At 39.5% G+C, this 20,599-nt stretch overlaps 1 protein-coding gene and 1 long non-coding RNA gene across 4 annotated transcripts in view; both read left to right on the top strand.

Moving 5' to 3' along the window:
* DPP6 (dipeptidyl peptidase like 6) overlaps window positions 1-20,599 on the top strand; it is a 409,630-nt gene that overhangs the window by 207,803 nt on the left and 181,228 nt on the right. The gene's annotated exons all lie outside the window — the stretch shown is intronic.
* LOC310893808 lies at window positions 5,758-17,875 on the top strand. Its single transcript, XR_014579322.1, has 2 exons — window positions 5,758-10,611; window positions 15,989-17,875. It is a non-coding gene; the product is annotated as an uncharacterized lncRNA (long non-coding RNA).

The following is a 20,599-nucleotide window of genomic DNA, read 5'->3' as shown; positions in this document are numbered from 1 at the left end:
TCTGTATATGAGATTTACAAGGAAGAGCCCTTGCAGCATATTTTCCTTGGGTCTGGGGGAATTGCCTAATGAAAAAATGTCATAAGAGTGCTTTAGAGAGGGTTTATGTGCAGCAAGGCAGTGAAATCAGCCACAGTCACATGAGGTTGCTCTGTTATAAAGGGAAGGTAGAATCCTGGAGCACAACAGAGCTTCTCCCCTACCTGTATTTTGCTATTTTCTTAGCTGTTTTCTGGATGAAATCCCAGCCAGATCGCTTCTCTGTGGTGGTGAATCAGTGGGAACGCTCTGTGCATACTCATTAGACTTCAAAATCCTCATGCATAAAGAAGGGCTCACAGTCAGGACAAGTGATGCTGTTCAACCAACTGCTTTCTTATTGAATTACTTTTACGTCCAGTGCTGAGAAATGTTGCACTTTAAATTGTATTTTAGTCGTTGAGTTACTTCTATTTTTTCTTTTTTTTTTTAACCTCTTAGTTTTCCCACATGGGAAATATTCTGCTCTTTGGTAGACGTTAAGCAATTAATAAAATGGCATATTTTGCATCCTTTTGTCTGGACAGAGCAACAGAGCTCTTGTGTGCACAGATAAAGGCAGTGACAACAAATTCCCACTCTGCTACTAAAACACATCTGTTCTGTGCTAGAGTTTCGCTGTACTGGTGTTGTAAGATTATTATTTTTTTATGTTATGTATACCAGAATATTTTACACTGTGTGCTATTTAGAAAGAACATTTTGTTTAATTGTTTTAAACTAGCAGCAAAGGATACATAATTTCTCTTAGCCTTCTTTCACTATAAGAAAAATCCTATGTTTTTTTTTTTATATTTGGATTTTCTGGGACACAAAAGGTCTGAGAAATCTTCCTTTGCCAGGTATGTCCTGTGCAAAACAAAACAAAACCAAACAAATAAAATAATAATAATAGTAATTTAGTAATAGTAATAATAATAATAATAATAATAATAATAATAATAATAATAATTAATAATAATAATTCTGTAGTCATTAATTTAAGGGCACAGCAGCATCACAGAAGCCTCCGCAGGACAGTTGGTGAGTTTGGTGAGTGACTCTGGGTTGCCAGCCTCCATGCAGGTCTCAGCCGATGGCAGGGCCAGATCCTCTCCTGAAATCTTCTGCCCAGGACTTCTGCTGCACAGTGTACTAACGATCAGGGAAACATATGCTGCATTTGATAGTTAAACTGAAATAGCCTTCATTTCCACTGATAAGAGTTGTTGGAATAATGTAATATTTTGGATTTAATTAGGAAAAATGAGTGGAGAGAGTATGTCATTTTCTTTTATATGACAATTAGAAATGTGCCGACCATCGCAGTCTGGAATTTTTGTGCAACTATCCGTTGCAATTAGTCATCTCATTTATTGTCAAATAAATGTGTTTTTAGCAGAATTTCTGTGAAACTGAAATTATATCTAGGGAATTAGTAGATTAATCCCATCTGCATATGCCGGATGGATCTTTCCACAGATATCCTGCATCCCAGCCCCACAAGCTCTGTTCTTGTGTGCCTTGCTGAATCCAATAAGGCCAGGAAAAGAAAATTCTCTTCTTCCTTCAAATGAAAAACTGAAGCAATATAACTTAACCTTATTTATCAAAGAAATATTACATTTTCCTATGCCACCTACTAACATGGCAATTCTGAGGAGGCGGAATGCGTCATTCCGCATTGAGGAGAATATTGGCTGGAGGTCAACACCTAATCCTGCAACCTTTCTTCCCCTTGCTAAAAACTCTGTAACTTAGAAGAGAAAGGACTCCAGGATCAGGCCATGACACATGGAACTATTGAATTATTTCATGAGATGAAGGGGATAATAAATCATGCTAGAATTAACTTTTTTAACCTTTTACCCCCCCCCCCATCCCCCACCCGTTTCTGAGGCAGTATGTACTTCCAGAAACTCCTTTCCTTTGAAATGAGTATGGTGCAGATTTCCTGCTTTGAACTTTAATTGTAATTATTTGTTGCAAGAGACGTTAGTTCATAAATTCAGGTAATGCTTGAAGATTGTTAAGAATCGCATTTAGCATTGTATACAGAACACAGAACATTAATACACACATACCTATACGTGAATGAGGTCAATGTTATTATTGTAAGGCAGGAAAATATATCTCGCAGACATGTCCATCTACATCCGTGTTGCAGCACATGTATGAGTGCATGGGATGAGAGCAGGGCTGGACACAGGCCAGCAGCCAGCACTCTCCCAGCAAGGCCTGAGGCACAGTTTGGGGATCAATGTGGCACCCAAGACCCTTTCAAACATGACCACCCTGTTTGGAGAAGCAGCTAGACATTTGGCCTCAGTCAGAGAATAGGTTTTGGCCTTGTTTAGTTAGCAAGATGTAGCTTTTCAATACCACTTACTGACACATGAATTGGTCTTGTGTTTTCTTACTCCAGAAGGTATCTCAATGGGGACTTATTTTGAAGCAAGAATCAGGGATTATGAGGTTGACATATTCATTATTAATAATGGTAAATCAGTTAATTGCAGCCATGTTAAAGTCTTTTGTTAAACTACTTTCTGAAACCGAAGAATATCTGTAGGAAATGTGTACTGAAATTTTACTGTGTTATTTTAATGTGTTTCACTAAGCCTACCCAATCAGAAGGACCCATCCACATTTGCAAGTTGATATTTCTCCAAATATTGATGTTTTTACATGTCTTAGGAGCTAAACTATAGCCTTATGATGATTGCAGCTATTTGCTAGACCATCTGTCTTTCAGGACTATCAGAAAGTCTAGATGGATGATACTGTACTTTGGAACTAGGTATTTAATTTGGAACTAGGTATTTAATTCCCTTGAATTTAGTTACGTCAGACAGAATATAGCTCACTGGTATTTCCAATAATGATAACTAATTGCCTCAACCAAACTGTGACATCTCAGCAGGAATATGCATTTATGAGATGCTTACTCGGTCATGCGGAGACTTAGAAGAGATTGCACATAAATAGCGTATCATATATACCAGTGTAACCAGTATCTTTGAGATGAAGAGTATGGGGAAAGTGCTCCATAACATTTCCTTATAATTTTAAGGGATAAACCTGTCCATGGTGTGGTGGGGAGAAGTCTCTGCACCTCCCTGAGCAGCATAAACTATGCGGAAACATCACAGAAGGACAGTTACAGAAAAGCTTAGGCTGAAGGGACCATTGCAATTTCCTAGCTCAAATCTGCTCCAGGCAGGGCCAAGTCACAGTTACATCAGGTTGCTCAGGTCCTTCTCCAGTCCAGCTTTAAAACTCTCCAAAGACAGAGTTTATACAGTCTCTCTGGCTCTTATTCCAATGCTTTACCATTCTTATTGTGAAGATTTTTTTTTCCTTATGTCGAATGAGAATGTCCTATGTTGAAACGTGATCATTGCACTTCGCCTTTGCTGTACATGAAAGATCTATCAAGAAATCTTCCTCAGTTCACCAAAGGTCTACAGAAGAAGAATCAGGAACATGAGAGACATTCTCATTCATCACTAGTGTTCACTTAGAAGTCACCGGCGGATGGATCAGTAGCGTCAAGAACCATGCAAATACAATGTCTCTCTTGTGTATATGCAGCTATCCTTACATAGTCTTTAATTACACGATCACCCACATTTTTATTTTTATTTTTTTGCACTATACCCTCTATCCTATTCAGTTTCCAGGCTTGTTGTCTTCAGAGATTAAGCCAAGACTGTATAATGAAATGAGTTGCTATCTTCACTATTCGTTGCAGAAGCTGAAAAGGACATAGTGAATTTTACATTAGGCATCCTAAATTAGAAGCAAATTTGGACTTTCGGCTGTCTAGGTGTTGTTTCTGAATTTGTAAAGAGAGGATAGTAATTCTCACTTTCTTAAAAAAAAGTGTTAGGAAGACAAGGTTTTTAAGTGAATAAAGCTGTGGGCTTTGAGACTGATGAATACCATAGACTATGTCCACATTGGTAAGTGAAAAGCAGGCTCATGAGTGTGTTAATCACACCCACCTCCACAGCCAATATGTGGCCTGTCAACATGAACACTAAAAAGCTTAAAGTGCATGTTTCAGAAGAGGTGGTATCCAGAAATCTGGTACTATCCAAGGCTGGGATGTAATGCACTCTGACACAGCCATGTTGAGTCCATCGAGACAGGAACAAGAACTTGAAGCGATGGTAAAATATCAAGCTTTGTCCTTCAGGGTGCACGGTGCAGAATATGTGCTGGCAATAAACCATGTGAACACTGGGAGAGTTGAGACTTCACCATGTGCTCAGATCTCTGAGGGCACAGAAATGCTGATGGAAAACTTTCAGGGGAGTTAATAATCTTATAAATATACCAAGATTTGATTGTGAGGAAGTGAAAAAGTGTAAGATTAAAAAAGGGATCAAATTAATTATTGGAAGAGATGCACTGAGCATACCCACAGTGTGAAATAAACTTACTGAATTAAATGAGATATGGTCTTTGCAAAATGATCCAGGGGCATGGTTTTGCATCCAAATGCTTACAGTTTGAAGAGGTGTCATAAGTCTTGACTTCTTCTAATTCTTGAGATCTGACTTTGCAACCTCAGTGGCTTAGTATAGTGTTTTTGTCTTTTTCTTTTTTTTTTTTTAATAAAAAAGCAATTAATATTAGTAACATCCAAAACTGGGCCAACAATTTTAGAGGCCAGATACATTAGCACACTCATCTGTAACAAACATTGCATATTCAGATGATTCATATGGTGCTTTGGAGAATCAGCTCATAATGGGTATTTTGCTGGACATGTGGAGTTTTGTGATTTGTGGTGAAGGACAGACTAGCCATGGATTTGAGCAGATGGTGGTCATTACTTGTGCCAACATGTAACTGTGTTTAATTATAACAGAAGTGTTGAGGCAGATTATTTTTCTGGGCCCTTTACATATATCTTCATCACAAAGTGAGTAAGTATTCAAGGAAGCATTGCATATGAAATATCAGAACTGCAATAGATTCATTTTAATCATTGTTGACTGACACAATGTATAATATTTGGAACTTCATGGTCTTGCATATATATTTCCAGGTAGATCCTTCACTTGAAAGCAATAGACTCAGTTCTTCTCAAAGTGCGGTGACCACGTAGTGCAATTCAGTTTGATGGAAACTACATTTTTCCTTGAATTCATGAAGCAATACAGTAAACTCTGCCTACACATAATAAATATGTCTGCACACCTTCAACTACAAATACAGCTTGCCATTTTAAACCACATTATGTGGAATTATCTGTAATGTAATGTGATTCTATCTTGGGGACCACACTGCTTTATGTTTATATGCTCTCAATGGGTCATATTTTCAATGTTTATGAGCTATTTTATTATTGTTTTGCTAATGACACTCGAACCTCTTTCTTTCTCTTGTCCTCATAATGCATCTTTGGTGATAGATAGTGTGGTCTCTTGACTGTGGGTTTGTGGCTGTGGAATAATTTTTAGCAATTAAACACATTATTGATTAAACAGTTCCTTCTGTTCCATGATTCATCCCACTGCACAGTGCCCAGGGAGCAAAAAACAGCTGCAAAGAGGGCAAAATGTAGAGAAGACAAGCTGTGTAAGATTATTCCTCCCCAACCCCACATTTCACAGCTAACTTTCAGCCTCAACAACATCTTGCAGCCAACAACCCATGACAAAATGCTCCAGTAGAAAACCACATATCACATGCAGAAATAGTGCATAAAGTGAGTGCTGCTGGAAGCAGGGCTGATCTTTCCTATCTGCTTTGAGGTGTATACAGCTGAAAGTATTTTGACATGTTTGTTTATGAAGGTAAAAGCAGTGAAAATAAACTTCTTCCTTCAGCAACAAAATCTTGTATTTGTTGCCATATGGCTTATTTTGCTCCCCACAGTTGCTGGACCATCACCTAGACCCAGCTCCTACTTGCTGGGGTTACTGGTGAAACCTATGTTGTAGGTACCATTCTGTGCTTTTCATCTCTTTGCATGTATCTTTTGGTGTGTTTTTGAATTAGCAGTTTTAAGCTTGTGTGTATCAACAACTTATTTTCCACCATTTATTTGTTAGTATTCTAGTAATAGGAGTTTCTGCATCATCCATTGAATGATTCGAAGGCTTTTTGATGCTAGTGGTTGGTCATCCGCAAGTGATGTTGTTTCTCTATATTTAGGGAATTTCAGTTATTTGAGATTAGGGTCTAAGACACTTGTAATGTATCTGGGCTGGACACAGAGTGAAGAACTTCAGTACCCAGTAGGTCTCAGTTTGTAGCTAGGTTTAAGAAGCTGGGGAGCAGGAACAGGCCAGGTATGTCTGTATAGGAGTCCTTGGCTCCATCTGCATGGAAGAAGAGGGTGAGATGTATGGGGCAAGGATGGGGCTGGCCCAGGGGCAGGGCAAACCATGCTCTCCTGCTGGGAGAACCACAAGAGGCAAAATTTTCCTTTCACTCTTCTTTTAAATACATATCTTGTATAGAACTTTGTGTCTGAACTACCACTGAAAAAGCTACTTTGATTTATGAAGTTCTCAATTTTTTTCTTTTTCTTTTTTTTTTCTTTTTTTTTTTTTTTATTTAAGAGCTCCAAATACTTTCGTTGCAATGGATGTCAGTGAATAGGTGTTTGAACTGTCAACACATAATCATGAAGGTAGTAAAAAAACACTGGTACTTGGGGCATCTTATGTTTTTTCTGTAGTGTGTTTTTCTGGGAGATGTGTTTGTTTTAGCTGTAGCTGTGATATACTGCATTCTGTTGGATCTTATCACAGTTTGCAATTCCTTCATTAACTTGAAATAACAAAATTTACTTAGAAATAACAGGAGGCCATTTTGTTCTTTGAAGCTTTGTGTGCAACTGACCTTCAGTTAAGCATTTGTACTATATAAATATTTCAAGTGAGCCATGAATCAAGATTAATGCATTAGGTGACTACCAAATCATTAGTAGTGCAGGATGTAATAAAGTTGATGCCAGGGCTTTATTAAACAGGGCGTGTTAGTCATTAAGATAAAGTAATGGTGTTGTGTAAATGTGAAAGCAGAACCTCATTTCCTCTGGGTGTCTCATCTTAAACAGGTGGCAGTGTTAGGAATGGCAAGTAGCAAAGTAGGAAGTCAGGCATGGTTTAAATCTCTATGGTGACTGAATTCTGATTAACTAATTTACCGCATCTCTTCTCACAAGGAAGATGACGTTTTACCTTATTTTCCATTTGGCCTCAAAACTGTAATCTGGATAGTGCTGAGAGCTGATTTGTCAGAGTCAGAAACAAATACTGAAAGGAAGAGAGCAAGGCAAAAATCACAGTTTGCAGCAAGCACACAAATGTCTAATCTTGTCCCTTTTTTCTGGTAGTACCTGAAGAAGAATGGGCAATAAGAAATTTTTAATCCATTTTCAAGGCAGACATTTTGAAGATAAAAAGGAAAAAAATTGAATGCACAAATTCTGCTTACATTTGAAAATTTTATTGATTGTCATCCATTTATTTTATTCATTTTGTTTGAGTTGCCACATATTCTGAGTTTTAGCTATGAAAAATTGGAAAAGCACCTTTTTATTTTATTTATTTTATTTTATTTTATTTTATTTTTGGTGGGGGGGATAATAATAATTAAAAAAAAGTTCACTTTGTCATCGTTTCCTTTAGTTACCATCCCAGTGAATCCCCTCTGATGAGGACATCAGACAGTCTAATAAATGTGAATAATAATTTGTATTCAAGCAGAAATTCTGTGCACTTACACCTGTGTTCCTGTTGGGAGGGCTGAGAACTCTTTCCCGTCTCCTGCAGGCTGTGGTTGGTCACCCAGAAACAGAGAAGAAAAAAATGACCTTCACTGATGCTCACTTTTTATTTGTGGCACCAGCAGCTTCCTTCCCCCTTCACTTGCTGGAACTCAGGTTTTCCATAACTTTTAGGCCATCAGGGTGGATTTCATAACTGAGGAAATGGATTTCATAACTGATGAGCTGTTGATGATTTTTTTTGTCTGTTCCTACTCTTTTTAAATTAATCCCTTAAGATATGGTGATGATTGTCCTGCTTTTTTCCATTTTTAGTCTTGTTCTATTTTGATCTCTTCTGTCTCAAGTAGCAATTCTACCACTCCTACTCTCATGGCTTCTGGTGAAAATGCTGCTTTTGTCTTCTTTCCATTGCCTTTAGCATCTCATTTATCACTAGCTTTCCTCACCCCCTCATATCAAGGTATTTCTGGGACCATCTGAACAATGGATCCAGCCTAACAACAGCCACACAACCCAGGATGCAATGATTCTGTAGCCAGGACTGTAGCCTTTCCTGATCATTTATTTTTTCTTTCATCTCAAAACAAATTTTGTAGTTTGAAGATTTTGCTCTGCTCGTTACTAGTACAGTGGGGTTTGTTCACAGGTTTCCCGTCCTCAACTTCCTTCTTCAAATATCATTTATCTTCAGATTGTTTCCGTCTTACCCGTCAGGGCAACTTTACAAGTATATTAGTTACAGGGTAAAATACAAACAGAACATTTCCCAGTGGACAAGCCCTGCAAACCAGTCATCTGCTATCATATAGTATTTGAAAAAAAAGCCCACGGTGGCTTTAGAAACAGATAGGTGGGAAAAAAAAAAAAAAAGTGTGTTACTGAAGAATTTAAACTTTATGTAGATATGTGTTGTAGCTGATGGCTCTGCCTTGTAAACTGCCCTGTCTTTTATAATAAATTGTCCTTAGCCGAAGTAAACATATATATATATATTTTTTTTTGCAATGCTCATTTTTGTAAGCAGTAACTAACATGTGATTTAAATGATCAATTTATAACTATCTGAGGTTTATACCTTATTTCATGGTGATTTATTTTTGTGTAGAATGTGCTTTTACTACAAGTGACATTTCAATAGCATATTGCAGTCTCAGGAGTCCTTGAACTATTTCCAAGCAGTGAGCCTTCTGGGGTTTAAGCCAGTTTGGAAATCTGTCTGTTGTGTTGATGGATTATAGTCCATGTAGTGAGCACTCAGCCTCACAAGGTTCATGGCATCTTCACCTTTAAGTATCTAATTTATGTAGAAATGCCAATAAATTATTTAGAAGGGCATGCTTGCTGATATCAGCAATTCTGGAGCAAGTAAAAATGGTATGACTTTGAAAATCATTGGAAATGTTGGCAGATCTTCAACAATTTTATAGGTTCTGGCTATTAAATATTTGAGAAGTTAGAAGCTTGCTTTTCTTCTTTTCTCCAAGATTATCTTGTCACTTCCTTAAGAATTTAACAGATAGTTCTTGGAATAAAGTCCACATCAATTCTGGAAAAGCATGCATCCCAGAAACACACAAGAGGGCAGTGAGCATTCAGTGTGATGCAGATATGAATAGCTTTTGTCTTTCCTCCTGGCTCATTAAGAATTTGTTCCTGAGTCTGCAGAAACCTCATCTCTGTGCCAATAAAGCAGGCACTGCAATGGCCCATTCACTGACTGCAGGGCATGCACTGAGCACCTACATGCTGCTCAGCTCTTTTTTTGCTTCAGATTGGGTAATGCCCACATAATGCTCCTGTATAGAACTCAAAACTTTCCCTTGGGGCTGGTTTATATTGCTTTTGGCAAAGTCAAAGCTGTGCCAAGGACTTGATATGGGATGGACAACAGAGTCCCACTGCCTGGTACAGGCCACATTCAGTTTCTTACCATCAGTACGTCTTTAGGGGCTAGGCAAGGATCCAAGTTAGCACAACATTCAGCACATCTGATGGTGTAGCAGCTTGCCCTGGAAGCCTAAGTAATCCTGCTGGAGAACTGCAAATGTTGACTCTTCAGGTTAAACACCTAAATCTGCCTGAAGGTGTCTATCTAAATGGCAGTGTTTTTGCAAGTGCTTAACACCTAAGTTCTTTATTAAATCAACAGGAATTTGAAAATGACCTTGTGAGCACAGTGGGATAAAATTAACATATATTAATGTACAGGTTTGCTAGAACCTGCTTTAGAAGAGAGAGCAAAATCCAGTTGTGTCTTTTCTACACTTAGGGTTTGCAAGGTACCACCAGGCAAAGGAACCTTTGCAAACACTAACCTCCCCTCCCCTCCTTTGCCCAGAGCTTCCTCTCTGCCCCTGAAAATATCCCTGAAAGAAAAAAAAAAAAAAATAAAAATTTGGATTTTTATTTGATTGCAAAGGCACTTTATCATTGCACTGCTGTGTTAGATATCTGCCTTCTCCAGAAAGATTAGGTAGTACTTCAATTAGTGTGTGCGTAAACGAAAACAAGAAAAAATACTCATATTTGTACTAAAAGACTGGAGACCTAGATTGTTTCTTGAATCTTCTACTGAACTGTTTTGACCTTTTTAATTCAGCTTCTTTAAGTGTCTGGGGTGTGCTCAGCCAGTGCATGTAACACTGGACAGAAATCACTAAGCTGCTACATGCAGCACAAGGCTGTGCAGAAATACTGAGCATTAACAGCTGCATTTTGTTAGTGCAGGGCTGTGCCTGATCACATAAAAGGCAGAGGCTGCTCCCCCTCAGTTGGGCTACCTCCACCTGGAGAGGCTATGCAGAGCCAGGGATGCTGCCTCTGGAGCTCCACAAATGGTCAGTGCAGTGCTTGGCCACCTGTTGTAAAAAGAAAGTATGGCAGGAGAATGTATTTTACTGCTTTATTTAATGTTTATGTCATAATTTTGGCATTAAAAATTAGAATTAAATTTAAACTTTGTGTACAAATGAGAAAAGTTATACTGCAGATAATGTTTTGCAGGAATGTGACACAGTACATTGATTTTCTTTAATCCTGAAATTCATTGAAGTAGTGGTGGAGCTTTATTCTTAGCTTAGATCTGTTTGTCTAATACTTAAAAGCTTATATTTTTGTTGTTGTTTTGGGAAGTGTAATTGAATTTTGCAGACAGGATTAGGTCTTTAGCTAGGATTTATTACAGAAGACCGGGCTACGGCAGTTTTCTGCTATTTGCAGTGACAGCACATGGCAAGCCACTTTCTAAGGGTGTCATGTGAAAACAGCTGTTATCTTAGCATGGAGTTGCCTTATGATCTCATGAGTTGCCCAGCAATTTGGAAACTGAGTAGTTTTTCACCATCGAGAGTAACTTCAGGCCTCAGAGCTGGATTTGCGTGTGTGAACACAGACTGCTAAGCTGATAAGCCACGAGCATCACTTGCTACAACAGGCAGAGATTGTGCTACCTGAATGGGCTTTGGTGCTGCACTGGTTGCTCCTAACTTCTGCATCCACGTGGTAGCTCATTGTCTGCTTCAAAGTAGATATCCATCACACCTAAGCAACAATCTTGTTTTAGGCAGGAAACATATGGTGAGAATAGATTTTTTTTATTATTATTATTTACTTATTTTTACTGTGGTTGGGGTACTGCAATTTTAGGTATGGATCTGCTTCAGGGCATTGTCGTGAGATGGAATTTGGTTTCAGGGACAACTTTTCTTGAAATACATCCTAATTCACATGAATTTGATTCATATAAACAAATTAGCTCTCTGACACTGTGTCAACATGTAGAGGTAGAGAGAGGCTCTGGATACACTTCCTTACGACGGGGATGGGAAAAGAGCTTTAACAATGTTAGGGAACATCAGGGTTTTCAGCTGCTGGCTGTCTCAGAGGTACACTAATGATGTTAAAGCATTTCAGCTTGTCAACAGTGATTTGCTTAGCAGAGGCTTTAGGGTCAACACTGCTTCTTGTAATTAAGCTCTCTTCATGTAATGTTTGGACAGTCTCTATCACAACGAGGTCACAGTTTTGATAGGAACTTTTAGCATCCACTGTCAAGACTGCTGACAAATTGAAAATCTAGCTATTAGCACAATGATGGTCACTCCTTCATTTGTTGTGGACATATGAGTGCATCAGTGCCTGCAGCTTATCTCTCCCCCCCAACTCAATGACAATCTAAACATGAGCTTCAGAAGCTGCAACATTTCTTCTGGTAATTGCCAATTTATCCAATCATCCCTTTACTTCTCTAGCTGAATTTAGAGAATTCCATCAATGAGTTACTCTTCTGGGAAGGAATGATATCTGAGAGTGGAGCAAAGAAGTGATGTTTGTATATAGAGGGTTTTTTTTTAATAGTTAGGTCAATTGTGGTCATTAAATTTTGTTCCCCAATATGTTTATTGGCTGCTGCAAGAATACTTTGTTTTATATTTGTTTCCAAGCATTTAAAAAAATTATTTGATTTGTCCTGGGCTTTCCTATTTAGCTCTGTCTGGGAACGTTCCTTAGATACAAGGACCTGTCTGGCCATTTCAGGGACTGTTTCTCTGATCAGAGCAGCTATCAGTAAGTAACCACCTCTGTCTTGCAGTAGCTGGAGTTCTCACAGGGTGAAAGACAACTTGGAGCTACAAAACAATGTCAAACTAATGGCTGTAAACTGATGTGTTACAGCATGGTCCAGAAGAATCTTGTTAGCTGAGGTGCTTGTTGAAACGTTTAAACCTCTCAATGAACTCCTAGTCTAAAAAGTGAAAGCAATACATCACATTTTCGTCTCTAAATAGGTGTGTATTTGAGGTCTGCAGGTATGTCAAACTGTAGGTATATGTCATAGGTTAGAAATAAGAGAAGTAGGGTATGAAAAATGTGATGATAAAAAGAGTTGGTATGGAGACAGAAGTATAAGATCCATATTTCAGGTTTAATTTTTAATCACTATCCAAGTCCATTGAGATGTGAAAATAGAGTATGATCAATTGATATAAGGAGTGTTTCTTCCAAAAATGTTAATGTCATTATTATGAAGTAACACCTGTTACCGCATAGAAAGTTATTAGACTACATGTGCATGAAGTAATACCCATAGAAGAAGTTAGATGAATAGCCCATAATAAATCATAGACCACAAGGGTATGCAGTTAATATCAAGATTAATTATACACTGATTTGTAAGTCATTATATCACAGATAGCAATGTTGAAGTTTAATTTTTCTCAAAAAAAAATGTGAATTCTGAAATAGCTGTTTAACTATTTATAAACACCCTTGAGATGCAGGCTAAAGCAAGACAAGAAAACATATTACTATTTCATTGGTTTGCCTTGTATAATGGAGTGGCTAAATCTACGGTATCAATCACACCAAGACTTAGAGATTCTGTTTTCTGACCCAACCTTGTAAACACCTCTGTTTTTTGTCTTTTGAAGTGTGCAGTAGCAGGCTGTTTTTCTTATTTTGCACCCCTGATAATCTTCTCTTGTAATGGTTACACAGTAGCATCATTTTTACCTGATTTATTAAAATGACTAAAAGGCAGAAAAACACAAGATATATTCAGCCATATTGATGAAGTGCTATATTTGACAAAATCAGCATATTAAGCATCTCATAATTTATATTCTTGAGCCAACAGCATGTGAAGCCCCATAATATTCTATCCTTTCCCTGATTAAGGACCAGATCCATTTAGAGACCAAGACACCCATGTCGTGGGCTCAGCTCCCTGCACTATGCACAGAGAGGGTTGGGTGTTATGGGGAGGGGACAGCAGCTTGTGCACAGGGCAGGCATCCTCCTGACAGGGAAAGGATGTCCATGTTATAGAAGCCTATGCTGTGTCTTGAGTCTTCCCCTGCAGGGCAAGTGTTTGGGAAATCATACACCAAAATATCTAGGAAGTGCTTGAACTCTGCATCTCACTGAAGTCCATGGGACTTGAGCACAAGTTTAAATTGTTTCCCAAATACAGAAAGACATTCCATTAAATGCTTTTCCGAGTTCATCTGCAGCTGAGCAGTCCCCAGGGGCATGAGGGTATGAAGGAAACCATTGCACTTTCTCAGCATTTTTTTCCCCGTGGATGGAGGAGAACATTCTACCTGAAAGGAGAAAAGCCATAGAGCAGTATTGTGTGTTAACTGGCAGCATCATTTCTTAATTGGTACCAAAAGGATTTAGTGAAGTAATAAATACAGTTACTGATTTGAGGAGCTGCGCATATTATGCAGTGTGAAAATGATATTTAGATGAAGAAATCAACAATACTCTAAGGTACACTGTGTGGTTACTTAATAAAACAAAGGCAGACAAACAACAAATAATTATGATAGTCATGTTCTACTTTTTTAGAAGTTACCAATTTTCTCTTCCTTTGCTTAATTGTTCACATTTTCTTTAAACTATATTAAAAAAAATAATACCAATCCCTGTATGCCCACTAGCATAACACTTGTAGTTATAAAGAGCTGCACGTGTCATCCCCATACATTAGCAACATTCTGAGCTCATAGCTTAAATGTTGCACATGGGGGTGATGCATGCCATCTGGACTAAGGTAAATGCCATCCCTAATGGACATGGGAAGCATTTTTCCAGAGACTGATTCCAAGCACAGCCCCATTATTGGACAGGTCAAGCATTGCCACCTCTGATCCCTCGTCCACCTGTGGCAATGGTCTGTGCCAAATCAGGCTCAGTAAAAGATGCTTGGGCAGTTTGCCGTGACTGCTGCAATCATCCCATCTGCAGCAGAGGGAAATGGGATTCCTCTTCCCTCTGCAACAAATATTTTAACAATGGATAATGAAAACGGTAAGCTGGAACTAAATATGATATCCACTCATGCATGTAACAGGAGCTAATAAAATACACAGAGAATTCATTTTCCAGTGCAGAACAGCAGCAAATGAATAACATGCCTAATGACATTCTTCTAGCCCAGTTCAAATGCTCCTGTCCTGACCAGGCAATGAAGAAGTGCTGAATTTTGGCTAAAATACATGAAACTCCAGCCTTGCTTTGTGCCCTGGCCAGCCAACCCTTCAATGGCTCTGCTTCAAAGGCTACTCCCCTGCCTCTAAAACCTCATGGAAGATTATATTTTTCTGGATGTGAGCAGGGAACCCATGGGAATATAGCTCTTAAAGGTTATCTCAAATAGAGAGGTGTTCAGGAAGAGGGACGTCAATTCTTACAGGTGTTTGGGAACCTCGCCTACAGTGAAACTGAGAGCATTTGGGTGTTTAAATGGTTTCTAACAAACTAGTCTTGGTATTGCTGTAATAAAGCCCATCCTGTCTCACCCCCTGCCATGGGCAGGGACCCCTCCCACCAGCCCAGGTTGCCTCCAGCCCCATCCAGCCTGGCCTTGGGCACTGCCAGGGATGGGGCAGCCACAGCTCCTCTGGGCAGCCTGGGCCAGGACCTCACTTCAATCTGAGTGAAGGATTTCTTCCTAATAGCTAACCTAAATCTGCACTTTTTTAGTTACCTTTGTATAGATCTGCTGTTTTTCCCACAAATCTCTGCTACTAGAATGAACGTGTTGATGCCGAATAGTGGGGTCAGCATAGCTACTAAGTGGAGTTAAAAAATTGTCAATTACCGGATCAAAAACTGGATTGGTAGTGAGGGCTCCCACCATGCATGGTTAGTCACTTCTGCCTGGAGGAGAAGCCATGGAGGGGGTGACTGATGGTGAGAGGGAATGCTTCAAAATAAGAAAATTGAACCAGTATAAGCATGGAAGAATCTATATAAGTAAAGCTTTTTCATCCATTTCTCTCATTTGGGCTTTCCATGTAGGTCTTTCTGCATCAGATGCAGTTTCTCTTTTAGGAATTTGAATCTCTAATATAAGTGGGAAATTAATTAAGTTGTAATTATGAGGTATATAAAGCATGGATTGTATACAACATAAGAGACTCTTGGGAAGATCACTCTCAACATGAACCCAAGTGCAGAGGTTACTTGGACTTGTCTCTAGCAGGCACCTTGGTTCAGATGCTGTGTTGTCAAAGGTTCAGGATTATGTCAAGACATCTTTTATTCCCATAGGGGATAATGACTTCCTGCCTGGATGGTAAATGTTCTCATTCCCCATGAAAAGTTATAGGACAAAGGTTAAGTGACTCCTGTAATTTCACAAGGATATTTGACACACGCCTCAAGCTGTCTGTTCTATCTGTGCCAGACATTTTTCTGTTGTTCTAGAAGCTGACTGAGTGGTGCAGCCTGGTACACCGGGGCTTGTTAAGACCTTGCAAGATTGATTGTTTTACACGTTACGTCTTCAGCCTGCGAAGGAGATGTGCTGTGTGACCATGTAGCTTATGCCGAGAGCACCCCCTCAGGTGGCGCTTGCATCTGGACTCCCAGCATCACTGGAATTATGTTACCAGACCCCCAGGGAAGAAGTAGAACTCTGCTTATTCCTTGCAATTTTATATATATGTATTTTAATATATTTGTTAGTGAAGCAGGCAGATTCCAGCTCTTTGTCGTATTCCCCCGTAAAGTTTTTCTCCCTCTCAGGAGGGGAAAAAAAAATACTGAAATCGCAAATAGTGATGAAGCCATTAAAAAATTGAAATTAAGGTGGAAATTAAGGGAGAAGTGGGATATGCTGTTGCTGTGAATTCTTACATCCTTCACAAAGCGTTGTGTAGGAGAATGAACAAGATTCTGATTTTGTTGTTGTTGTTGTTAAATTCATGCCAAAAAATTGGAAAAAAAAAATCCAAGGTTTGTAGTGCCCCATTAGTTTGCTGTGACATCTCCTGAAAATAATATGACTTTTCCATTTGACATTATGAGGCTATGATAGCAACATTTTGTAAAGGCAAAATATGTAGAGAAAAGCAATGCATTTTCTTTTCTGATTCTAAGATGGCAAAAAAGTGTCAGGCACTAAGGCACAGCCTTAAGATATTTCTTGCTAACAAGGAGAGGTCATAAAACATATAGCTTTTTCCTCCTCCATCCTCCTCCTACTAAAAAGTAAATGAGAGCATGTCTGCTTCACAGTCACTGCCATGAGCCCTGGCTTTAAATGAGCTCACCTGGATCCCAAGCCCGTGCATCTGGCTGCACCAGCCTACAGCTTAGCCCAGGCTGCCTGCCCCAGTGTTTGTCGCAGCTTCTCGGGCAGGTTTGCAGCACTGGTCCCCATGTTTCAAGAACAACAGCTCCAGGTGCCCTGTGAGCTACTGGGGATATGGGGCACATGTATCACAGTGCTAACTGCCAGTCTGAAACGCTGTCAGGAGCACACATGGCATTGGGGTGTGCTTTCAGATTTAAGTGTCTCTTTTTCCACAGTGAGCACAAACTGGAGGGGGGAAAAAAAAAAAAGAATAAAAAAAAAAAGAAAAGGCTTTAACTTCTGCAGTTCCTCTGATGCTTTGCTCTTCTGATCAGACACGTTTTTCATTAATTATTCACTGCAGACAAAGTCCCTCACCATATGGGAGGCGGTTAGCTGCAGAGATGAGGCTCCACTGCAGCTCGCTGCTGCCTCTGGGGCTGCCCATGGGGGGCTGCAACCATCCACCTGGTGAGGCATTGCTGCAAGGTCCAGCTTCACCTGGCTCACTAAAGGACTGTTTGTTTCTCATTTCCTCTGAAATGAAAACTAATGGACAAAAGACAACTCACCTCTGGTACAGAGCTAAGTAGGAGCATCTGTAGGGTGTGAGGGTCTGCTTCCCCATGCCAAGAGTTGGAAAAAAAAAAAAAAGGTACTTACATGTGCATATATATTTCTCTGCTGTACCAATAAAATGTAGTGAATGAATCTGTGGAAATCTTAATTGTTTGGATTTTTTTGATCCTGCTTTGCTCACTCCCTTTGTTCAAATGAATGACAAAAGTGACTTCAAATATTTTAGTACCTTTTTTTGTGTGTGTGTGAAGAAATGGAATTTGACATTGTATTTTATCTTGACAACCAAAGGACTAGCACTTAACACTCCCTTCTTTAGTAGCTCAGACCAGTTGCAAGAGAGGATAAATGCTATACAGCAGGCTGATCTGACAAAAAGACTGTAGTCATATTGCTTTATATGCTAACAGGTAAAGGATTGCTGGAGAGGTAGAAAATCCCTTGCCACCATGAAAGGACAGGCAGGGCAGACTGGGACCTGTTCAGCAGTGTGGGTGGCACTGGGGGAGTGAAAAATGCCAGGAGCAGAGCAGCCTTGTCCTCTCTTCCTCGAGGCAGCTTTTGGCAATGGCTGAGTATTCATCCCTCATCATTCAATAACTGAGATCCTTCATATCAGTTATCTGCTGTCTATAGAGGCAGGGAGCGATGGACCAAAGGAATGGCTGTTAAACGCACACATATTTATGTCAATGTGGTAGAAGGAAAATAAGGCAGCGGATTTATCTTGACCAGCTCATACACCTGTCTGTCCCTTTGCGGTGTCACTGCTATCTGTTGGCAGCCAGCGTGACGGCCGGTGTATGGAGCACAGATCCGTTGTGCCATGTCCTTTCTTCACTTCTTTGACACGGAACATTTCACAAAGTCTTACTATCCTCAGTGCCACCTTTCCCTTTCTGTTCTGAATTTGGTGACAGCAAATGTTGCTTGAGAAAAGCACAAAGGCTGTGACTAATGGTAGGTTGGGGAGACTCTCTTTGGAGCTGTGTAACCTGGACGACATATTCTTATTATAACTGAGTGTAAAGGTCACTGTATTGCTGGGTATCCTCTACGCTCCAGGGAAAGAGGTTACTGAGTGCATAGTCATCATGAGTGGAAGAGGATTCCACAGTCTGCAAGTCAAAGAATGGAGAATCAAGAACCCACACATATAATTTCCGGGGCCCTGTTTTCCTGAACTAGCATTATGGAGTCATTGCCATGAATTTAGGGGTTCCGGTTCATCCATCTTGAAAAAGTTAGGTTTCAGCTAAGGTTTTCTGCCCTAAATGTTAGTCAAGATTAGTGTACACCTGAAACTTTTGTTGAGACCTTTTGTGCAGATACCATGAGTCCAATAGCTTAATCATTTTTGCCCTTAAAATTTCTTCCTGTCTGTACCTAGGCCAACATAAGGTTTTGCCGAGTAGGAAGCTTGGAGTTCAGAAGCCAAATCCTGCTTTTTCTGAGTATACAGAAGTGTGTGCAACTGGAGGTAGAGGGGTCATGATCTGGTGAATGTGAAGAGAGATGACAAATAGGATTTCTAACCAAAATGACTTTATATTTTATTACAGAAAATGTTGAGCAGTGCAAGCTGGTAATATTGAGAGTCTTGCTTCTAATTATGATTCAACATTATATTTCACTGATAATAACCTTTTTGTAATCACAAAACATAAAAATGAAATACACATTGCTGATTTTTGTGTGTGCACCAATGAGTAATACAATCATAATGTAGTTTTAAATTAAATTCTTTTGTTCCTTTTGTTAATTTCAGTTTGATGGTTTTCCCCAGTGCCAGAGCCTAATTTACAGTAGAGAAAATTCCCTTAAATTGATTTTTTTAACATACGCTCACATGCACTACATTAACCTTTTCATTCCCTTATGGTATGTGTCAAAGAAAAATGATCCCTGTAACATCTAGTTACTGGAGAGATGGATATGTAAAGTAAATAAATTGGTAGACTTCCCATTCTGCTCTGGACACATTTTTCACACAGTAAGTAATAACCTGGCTGTGCTAATGTTCATCCCTCTTTAAAAATACCAATTCCCCAGCCCCCAGCATTTGCTTTTTCCTACTCCAACATATCTGATCACTTCTGAGCTCAAAAGTAGTGATGGAAGAGTTTTATCTTTGAAGGCAGAGAGGGAGAATGAATGCACCAAGGCTCATGTCCTTGGAAGCACTTCTGCGCCTGATTCGTGGTGAAGCCACACAGAATTAGGGATCTGAACATCACTGAGGACATTGGTTTATGTGTGGTGCAATGAGGGATTTCACACAGACAACCCCCTGGGCAGTTCTGGTGGGTCCCAAGAGGGCTGGAAGAGGTACTTGGTATGAATTCCATACTGAAAGGGTTTTTGCAACATTGCTTGGGTTCAGGATGTCTTTAAGTCTCACAAGGTGAGTGTGATGGGCAGAGATATGAAGATAGAGAACCTTTTTAGATGTCTCTAATCTTGAGTTCATCTGAAGATCCTCAGCAATCTAGGGAAATGAGACGGCCCTCTCTCCCTTCTGGGCCTGTTCAGATCTCTGAAGTTCAGGAGCCAAACTCCGCTTCTGGAGAGTAAGAGGTTAGTGGGGTGAGGAATGAAACCCCTTCTTTCTTGGTCACTCACCCTCTTCCTTACCTCTTTCTGAAGCACTTTTTCATGGGATGCAATGAAACTGTCACATAAAGGTCACTCTGTCTACTTGGGAGATTTCTCTCTCTTCAAGCCCTTACAGCATGTTCAAATCAAGGTGATATCCATACACTTAACTTCTGTTTCAAATACAAAGGGGACTTCTTTAACCCACTCTTTCTCACTTTTGACATCACAAATGAGAAAGTGACAAAATGAAAGGGCAAATTTAATTACAGAGGCAACTTTAGAGCTTGAAACCAATGGAAAACACAGGTAAACCAACAGCATAATTCAGAAGAGGTACTTTTGTCAGTGCTGTTAAAATGCTAGCATGAATTGTGCAGGGAGATTAAAAATCATTGAGGTGATGCAGTGGCTGTGCTGCTGGATGGCAGTGACCCTTGTGAAATAGATCTGGGACAAAAAAAAAAAAATAACAGTCCATGTCAGTCAGTTTTGTTTTTCTTCCTTTCTTCTTCTTTCTTCTTCCTTTCTTCTTCCTTTCTTCTTCCTTTCTTCTTCCTTTCTTC

Source organism: Anser anser (genome assembly GCF_964211835.1).
Source record: "Anser anser genome assembly, chromosome: 2".
In the NCBI taxonomy this organism is placed as follows: domain Eukaryota; kingdom Metazoa; phylum Chordata; class Aves; order Anseriformes; family Anatidae; genus Anser; species Anser anser.
This window is presented reverse-complemented; position numbering and strand designations above follow the sequence as displayed.